We start from the raw sequence: 9465 nt of genomic DNA, 5'->3' as shown, positions 1-9465 counted from the left end.
GTTTCCTATAGTTAAAAGTTTTTATATTTTAACCTCCCTCACTGTTTTCATTTTATTTTTCCTTCCCTTCCCCTGTGTTCGTCTGTTTTGTTTCTTAAATTCCATATATGAGTAAAATCATATGGTGTTTGTCTTTCTCTGACTGACATTTTGCTTAGCATAATACCATCTAACTCCATCCACATCATTGCAAATGGCAAGATTTCATTCTTTTTCGTTTGTTTTGTTTTGTTTTGTTTCAGTTTAGTTTCTTGACTTTTAAAAAAATTTTATTTTACTTAATTGTTCCAAAATTCACTGTTTATGCACCACACCCAGTGCTCCATGCAATATGTGCCCTCCATAATACCCACCATCAGGCTCACCTCATCCTCCAACCCCTTTCCAAAACCCTCAGTTTGTTTCTTAGAGTCCTCAGTCTCTCATGGTTTGTCTCCCCCTACGATTTCCCCCAACTCACTTCTTCTCTCCATCTCCCAATGTCCTCTGTGTTATTCCTTATGCTCCACAAGTAAGTGAAACCATATGATAATTGGCTCTCTCTGCTTGACTTATTTCACTCAGCATAATCTCCTTCAGTCCTGTCCATGTTGATACAGAAGTTGGGTATTCATCTTTTCTGATGGAGGCATAATACTCAATTGTATATATGGACCATATCTTCTTTATCCATTCATCTGTTGAAGGGCATCTTGGTTCTTTCCACAGTTTGGTGACTGTGGTCATTGCTTCTATGAACATTGGGGTACAGATGGCCCTTCTTTTCACTACATCTGTATCTTTGGGGTAAATACCCAGTTAAATTCTGGATATTTAACCCAAATTGCAGGATCATAGGGAAGCTCTATTTTTAATTTCTTAAGGAATCTCCACACTGTTTTACAAAATGGCTGCACCAACTTGCATTCCCACCAACAGTGTAAGAGGGTTCCCCTTTTTCCACATCCTCTCCAACACTTCTTGTTTACTATCTTGTTGATTTTGGCCATTCTAACTGGTCTAAGGTAGTATCTCAATGTGGTTAGCCATTTGTATGTCTTCTTTGGAGAAGTGTCTGTTCATGTCTTCTGCCCATTTTTTGACATGATTATCTGTTTCATGTGTGTTGAGTTTGAGGAGTTCTTTCTAGATCTTGGATATCAGCCCTTTGTCTGTAGTGTCATTTGTAAATATCTTCTCCTATTCCGTGGGTTGCCTCTTTGTTTTATTGACTGTTTCCTTTGCTATGCAGAAGCTTTTGAACTTGATGAAGTCCCAAAAGTTCATTTTGCTTTTGTTTCCTTTGCCTTTGGAGACATATCTTGAAAGAGGCTGCTGTGGCCGATGTAGAAGAGGTTACTGCATTCTTTTTGATGGCTCAGTAATACTCCATTGTATATATATATATATATATATATATATATATATATATATATATATTGAATTGCATGAATTCATACATTTTCCTCAATTGAACTTGAAACCCTGGATGTGGATATTTCTTCCCTGCCACCTGAGCACAGGTACTGTCCGAATTTACATGTTCATTTCTGTGATTACACACACAAACCATTATTGAATATACACATGGCTGCATAATCATCCCTCATACACACAAACTTTATTTATACACACATACAACATGCACATACACAAAAACACACACACACCTTTTGATTTTACACTACCTAGAAAGACACATATGGGGGCACCTGGGTGGCTCAGTGGGTTAAAGCCTCTGCCTTCAGCTCAGGTCATGATCCCAGGGTCCTGGAATCGAGCCCCGCATTGGGTTCTCTGCTTAGCGGGGAGCCTGCTTCCTCCTCTCTCTCTCTCTGCCTACGTCTCTGCCTACTTGTGATCTCTGTCTGTCAAATAAATAAAGTCTAAAAAAAAAAAAAGAAAGACACATATGGACATATAGGACATACACATGTCCCTTTGGATAATGTCTCCTAGTGCTCATGCCCTACCCCACATCCATGTAACTAAACACACTTATACACATGCACTCACACACAAATGCCAAGTTTCAAGAGTCAAATCAACTTTCAGGCTCTAAATGTGCCTGGTAAATTCTTTGGACTTCACCCTTGGGACTGAGACTGTTGCTTGAGCAAAAGAAGAGAGAGGATTTGCAAAGTAGGGAGAAGAATGTAGTACAATCAGAATGTAAAATGGGAGATTTCCCTATTAATAAAACAAAAGACTTTTTATTTTATAGTCCCAATCTAGGGCACCTATCTGCAAATATCTCCCTGACTGCAATGTCACAACACTTTAGAAAACTTCCCCAATGAGCTTACTTACCTTGGACATCCTGAAGCATGTCCTTCTTTCACTGTCAGAAAGTCTACATGGAGTACAGGAAAAGCAATTGAGTCCTAGAGGCAGAGACCTAAGTTTGAAACCCAGATCTGCTTCATAAGTTCTCTGAATATCAGTTTTCTCGTGTGTAAAAAAATGATAATAATCACTACTTAGTGTTGTGGTGACAATTAAGTGTTCCAACGTATGTAAAGTACCCATAACATTCTATGAGACAAAGTAGGCTTTCAATTAATGATAGGTTAAATGTTGTGTTATACTCTAAACACATGAGATGTTACACAAAGCCAAGTTGTCTAAGGAGTAGATGTGAGATGCTTTTACAAAGAAATAACACTTCAGCTGAATTCATTGCAACATCAACAAAATTGGGAGGGGAAAAACAAAATTTGGGTTTTTGATAAAAATTAGGCAAGTATTTAGGAATTCTTTGGATGAGACTTTGATTTCCAAATAGCTATATTCTTTTTTTATAAGATTTTATTTATTTATTTGACAGAGAGAGAAGTCACAAGTAGACAGAGAGGCAGGCAGAAAGAGAGGGGGAAGCAGGCTCCCCACTGAGCAGAGAGCCCCATGTGGGCCTTGATCCCAGGACCCTAGATCATGACCTGAGCTGAAGGCAGAGGCTTAACCCACTGAGCCACCCAGGCACCCTCCAAATAGCTAGATTCTTGCTTTGCAGGGAGAATTTCAACTTATGGCCCATACTTCCCAGCAAAGGTATCAAAGGGCAACCAAGAATTTGGAGATGTCATCCAGTGTGACTATAGCCTTAGAATGTGTATCCTCAGTAGTTTTATATTTTTTGTTGTCTGCAGAAAAATAAGAAAAATATGTCTCAAAGATTGATTGATAACTTGAATAGCACACATCAAACTATCAGGGCTTTAAGTCTCTGTGACAGAGTGAGATATAAATTAAATTTGGAGTAAAATGCTTGGGAAAGTTATAGAAGAGTTTCCCCATCTATAAAATGGGGTCAATATTAGTACTCATCTAGTATCTTATTATAAGGACTAAATGAGATATTGAATGTCAAGTGCTTAGAAAAAGGCTTAGAACACCTGGTAATGGTAATTATTATTATTTTTACCCACCTCCTGAATTTATTGTAACAGTGAAATAAACACACTGTAAAATATTATTTTTAGTTTTATAAAGCATGTTTAATACCATCTAGATGTATTTTGAGTGGGGGGAGGGGTTCTTACCACAAATGTTCAGTTTCAGCCAAAATGGACTTCTATAACATATTTTATTTTAATTAATTTTTTGAATCTAAAAAATCAAAATGTGGGGAATGCTCCTTCCACTTTCTACTCCCCTCCTGTCATCTCACCCAGCTCTACTGGGCTTCATTAAAGAGAACACTCCCACCCAGCCCCCACAAAATGTCAAAATGAACAATGATTTTACCCAGAAAATGCTTACCAGCAATATTTGCAAAACATCTGTGCTCATCTGTCATACTTCTTAACCAAACATGGCCATCCTACAAAGCTGTAATAAAACATGAAATAAACCTTTCCATAAAACATTTAATAAAGCTGTAAAAGTTAAATAGCTCATAATAAGCAACCATAAAAAAGCACGTAGCCCAGTTCTTGGTCATTAACTTTCATTAGGGCTTGGAGAAAAACCCAGGCCATTCTTCTAAACTGCCCAGCTTACAGTGTGGAATTGAATCAAGGGTATTGTTCCTGGGATTCTCTGCATTTTAAAGCCAAAGGGATTTCACAATTGTTTCATTGAATTGAATCTAAGATGATCAGATTCTTCTTACTGAGGTGAAATTAATTTGCCAAGAGACTTATTGAATTTCTTGGTTTGAGAAGAGAATGAATTTTTTTTTTTTTTTCTTATTTCTCGGTGTGATGTTAAGCAATAAGTAGATGTTGTTTTTGGCTGCTCAGCACTGTTTTCTTTCCTAACAGTGCCCTATTTCCTTCCAGAGAGATTCCATTATCTGCATTGTTAGAGGTTTGGGGATACCAAAAAACAGGCCCCATCTCTCTCCAGACAAGGATGAAGATGGAGCTATGCTAATCAGACCTTGTCTCCCAGGACTGCAGTGAGTCTGCTCAGGGTGAAAACACGGAAGGGAGGAAGGGAATAAACAGCTGGTGCTCACTGGTTGTCTTACTCCTTAGTCACATCCTGATGGGTTTGTTCAATAGTTCCTGCCCTTGACTGCACAATTGCTCTGATTTCTCTGCTTATCAGAGATCAATCCTCTAGCCCTCTCTTTAATTTTGTAAGTACCCAATAAACTCCTTTTCTGCTCAAGTTTTCTAGAGTTGTTTGCTATTGCTTATGCTAAAGGACCTTAATCGCTACAGTGTCAAGTAATAATTATCATTGATTACTATTTATTTTCAAAAACAGAAACACATAGTGCAGAGAAAACCACCAAAAGAAAGAATTATGCAATGATAATTTGTCTACCTCACCATTCTCCTCATCCCCCCAAAAAGTTTTTTTCTATTACAAATTATATCTAAAAGAAATTAAATCAAATGGCTGTCAAAACTGCAGAAAATACAAAAGGGAAAACATAAAACTCATATCAAAAAATTCAACCGAGGAGGTATAGACCAGAAATTTCTATCCCACACAAAATGATTTCAAATCCCCTAATAGCTGAGAACTTCATATAAATATTTGCCTAATGGCCTGAAAGGCACTGAGAAGAAATGAAATCCCTGTCAGTTGAAACCTTATAGATTACAGTTGGTGGCTCCAAATTGTTTGAGGTTAAGAGGATTTATAATTTATAAAAGACTAGTATTGTTAGCCCTTCCATAAAACAACTACATCTCACAGGCTCATTTTTACCAGGAGCAGCTCCCTGGAGCCAAAATGATATGCAAAATGGAACACTAGCTTCTATAGTCTGTTCAAATCCCTTCGTCTTTCAGGCCAAGTTAATTTAAGTGAAAAAAGCTCAGAAACTTGGGAAGTAAATTGGTACTTAATACAGTTCCATCAGATCATTTCCTTTCTCCTGAAGTCTTACTCACTGAAGAAACCTTAATTAAGAAGAAGGCAGGGAAGTAGTCTAAATGCATATGTGATGTATTAAATATCTGACAGAACATTTGCACACTGACCTCACTGGTGAGCCAGGATGGAGCACAAGCCTGTAACTAGGCTCAAGGGCAGCTTGAACCCATCACTACCAAATAATGGCTGCTGTCTTTTTAAAACTCTCCGAGGTTCATATTGTAGATTTCTTTCCAGTTTCCAGTGGTATGAGAGACACCGCCAGTATAAATCTTGTTGTCACAAAAGAACAAGTTATAGTATATATTCAACCACACACAAAAAAAAAACTTTCAAATAACATTAAGTAAAACCCACAAAACCAAGAAGAATCAGAAGCAAAACTGAAACTCTGTCCTTAAGTCACCCCCATTGTGTTTAGATCTTGAAGAATATCAAACTCATCCTAGGGTATCACCAGGGCTATGTCTACACAATATTAAGACAATAAGTCAAACTGGTTGAAAAAGAAGAAGAAAAAAAGCAAACCAAAGAAAAAAGGGGGCAAAAGGGGAAAACCTTGTAGTTCAAGTCTGGTTGATAAAGGAAATACAAACCAGTCTCCTTTTGTGAATTTTCATTTGTGTGTGGACCTAAATACCATGTGCACCCATCACCCCCTCCCCTACCGTGCCACACACACAGACGAAATGCTGAAAGAAAGGGAAAATGAACTTTGGTGCTACTTGGAGTTTTCTTCGCTAGAATCATGAGTTCTAAGCAAAGGTTTTTAATGAAACAAGTGTTACTATTATTTATGTACTATTATTTATTTACTTAAGAATGTATATATCTTAATACATTTATGAATTAAATCAAATCACTTGACCTAAATAGTCAGGAGGCCTGGCTATCCCTGGGAATCCATTCTGAAAAACTACAAGCATTGACAAATCTGAAGCAGGAATGCTGGTTGTGCGGCAGAAAACCTGATGGTTAAGGGCCCCAGTTTTAGAGCCAGAGAGACCTGGGTTCTAAACCCATCTAGCTGTCACTTGCTAGCTATGTGACGTGGAACAGGAAGGTCACCTCTCTGAGTGGTGGATATTTTACCTATTAAATGAATGAAGTAACAACCACCTTACAGGATTGCCACGAGGATTAACTGAAATATTTGTGAAGCCTTTAGCCTGGTGTCTAGAGTGCGGTAAACCTTCCATAAACAGTGCCTACATCTGTGAGTATCAAACATTTCCAAAGAGAAAAAAATAAGACAAGACCTCTTTAAGATCAAGACTGGAGGATGTTGAAGGTTTCTAGATGCAGAAAGAATTTGCTTTCATTACATGGAAAGTAATTTTCACTTAGGGAAAAGGCTGCAAAAGTGAATCATTCATTCCACAAATATGCCAACTATGTGGCATCAGGGAATTCAAAGATGAACAAGATAGAAATGGTCCCTTCCCTCCAGAAAATAACAGTCTAGAAGGCATGCACTCATGGAAATGGGCAATCACAAGGGTCCTATCTCTCATATAGTGCCCTGATGCCCCCCACAGCTCCACCAGAAACCACACCAGGCCCTCTTCCTATCTCACACTCCACTTCCTGCCAATCCAGACAAAAGACTTGAAATCTTTGACCAGGTCTTCCTGGGTCATAAGAGCTTCATAAGATGAGCAACCGGCTTCTAGCCTATGACTGTACCTTAGAACTTGATGTGTCTTAGGCTACTGTTAGAAACTGAATTGTGGGGGCGCCTGGGTGGCTCAGTGGGTTAAGCCGCTGCCTTCGGCTCAGGTCATGATCTCAGGGTCCTGGGATCGAGTCCCACATCGGGCTCTCTGCTCGGCAAGAAGCCTGCTTCCCTCTCTCTCTCTCTCTCTGCCTTCCTCTCCGTCTACTTGTGATCTCTCTCTGTCAGATAAATAAATAAAATCTTTTAAAAAAAAAAAAGAAACTGAATTGTGTGTTAAAATTTGTACACTGAAGTCCTAACTCCCAATACCTCAAGTTGTGTATTTAAAGATAGGAAATTTACAGGAGTGATTAAGTAAAAATGAGATCATTTTAGGGTAGTCCCTAATTCAATCTAACTGGTATCCTTATAAGAGGAAATTTGGACACACAAAAAGAGACACCAAGGATTCACATGCACAAAACATCGTGTGAGGACACAGTGAGAGGACTGCCATCTTCAAGCCATGGAGAGAGGCCTCAGGAGAAATCAAATGTGCCAACACCTTGATCTTGCACTTCGAGCCTCTAGAACCTTAAGAAAACATATTTTTGTTGTTTAAGCCACCCAGTCTGTGCTATTTTGTTGTAGCAGTACCGCACACTAATTCAGTTGCTCTTTAGGTGATGGCAGGAGAGAATAGGAGCTTTTGTGCCCAAGAAGGGACACACATGTACTGAATGGATGACAAAGGGTGTTGATTCTTTCATTTAAATTTTTTTATTTAAATTCAATTTAGTTAACATATAGTGTATTATTCGTTTCAAAGGTAGTATTTAGTGATTTCATCAGTTGCATATAACTTCCGGTGCTCATTCCATCAAGTGCCTTTCTTAATGCCCATTACCCAGGTAGCCCATTCCCCCCATCAACCTCCTCTCTAGCAAGCTTCAGTTTGTTCTCTATCATTAAAAGTCTCTTATGGTCGGCCTCCCTCTCTGTTTTTATCTTATTTTTCCTTCACTCCCTTAGTTCATCCGTTTTGTTTCTTAAATTCCACATATGAGTAAAATCATATGGTATTTGTCTTTTTTTGACTGATTTATTTCACTTAGCATAATGCCCTCTAGTTTTGTGTGGTATACACACACACACACACACACACACACACATGTATACACACACACACACACACACATACATATACAATGGAATATTACTAAGTCATCAAAAAGAATGAAAACTTGCCATTTGGATTCTACTTTTAAAAGAATGTGATACCCAGTGAAATGGGCCATCTCTCCAGAAAGGTTTTCTCTATAAGGGTACTGTCAAACATCGCTTTCACCCACCAAAGCACCTAATCACACATAACTACCAACAACAGGTTCAATGGGATATTTTCCCAACCAAATGAGACTAGCCAGGAGACTGCAACGAAATAGTGTCAGGCACATAATAATAATGGCCTATATTTTAGTGAACACATACTATATACTACATTGAACACATACTACGGTGACTGTTCTAAGCGCTTTACATGTATTAACAAATTTAAACTTCAGCACAAACTATGCATTAGCTCCCTGTCATTGCTATACAAAATTACCACAGACCAGGTGGCTTAAAGCAACAGAAATGTATTCTCTCACAGTTCTCAAGTCCACAGGCTGGACTAAAGACTGGAAGTCCAAAATTGAGGAATTGGCAGAGCCATACTCCATCTTACATCTGCAGGGGAGAATCCCTCCTTGCCTCTTCCAGCTTCTGGTAGTAGCAGGCTATGCTTGGCATCTGTGGCTTAGAGCAGCATCACTCTGGTCTTGCCCCCATTGTGACATGGTGTTCCTGTGTGTTTGTTTTCTTATAAGAATACCAGTTATTGGATTAAGACTCACTGAACTTCACTATGAGCTCATCTTAATATAACCAATTATATCTGCAAAGACCTTTTTCCAAATAATATTACATGAAGTTTCAGGTAGATATGAATTTGGAGGGACAATATTCAAGCCAGCAGAAGTAGGGACTGTTATTGTCATGTCAGTTTTTGAGATTAAAAGACCTGAGCACAGAGATGAAACAACTTTCCAAGTTTGCCCGGATAATCAACAGCAGAGCCCAGATGCAGATCCAAAGTCCATGTTAACAGCTTCACTATCCTGCCTCTCAAAAAATGTTTCCTAAATGAATAAATAAAATGGACACAAATGGCTGAGTTCCAGCATCCTCAATTATGTTGCCCTAATTTCTCTCCTCAGCATCTCTCTCTGAGACCACTGCACCAGCCTCACAAATAATGTCTCTCTTTCTACTTTCTCCTTTCTCAAGTCTGTTCTCTGCATGACCTCCAGAGGTGAGTTTTCATAACACAGATATGATCATCAATACTGAAAAGATCTTATTTACAGTTCTTAAACATTGGAATTAATAACTTAGCACAGCAATCAATGTTCTTCATGCACTGGACTAAAAACTCTATGTGTGCAGGGACT

The 9465-nt window shown here is 38.5% G+C and overlaps 1 long non-coding RNA gene across 2 annotated transcripts; it reads right to left on the bottom strand.

Moving 5' to 3' along the window:
* Positions 1-2289: 2289 nt before the first annotated feature.
* LOC125106743 (uncharacterized) lies at positions 2290-8734 on the bottom strand. Of its 2 annotated transcripts, none has more exons than XR_007129418.1 (3): positions 8700-8734; positions 3742-3810; positions 2290-2363 (listed from the first exon to the last, which is right to left on the bottom strand). It is a non-coding gene; the product is annotated as an uncharacterized LOC125106743 (long non-coding RNA). The 2 variants fall into 2 exon arrangements; XR_007129419.1 differs by lacking the exon at positions 2290-2363 and adding an exon at positions 2925-3122.
* Between the last annotated feature and the right edge of the window lie 731 nt (positions 8735-9465).

This window comes from Lutra lutra, chromosome 8 (genome assembly GCF_902655055.1).
Source record: "Lutra lutra chromosome 8, mLutLut1.2, whole genome shotgun sequence".
NCBI classification, from domain to species: domain Eukaryota; kingdom Metazoa; phylum Chordata; class Mammalia; order Carnivora; family Mustelidae; genus Lutra; species Lutra lutra.
Note: the sequence above shows the minus strand (reverse complement) of the source record. Positions and strands in the feature narration are given on the sequence as shown.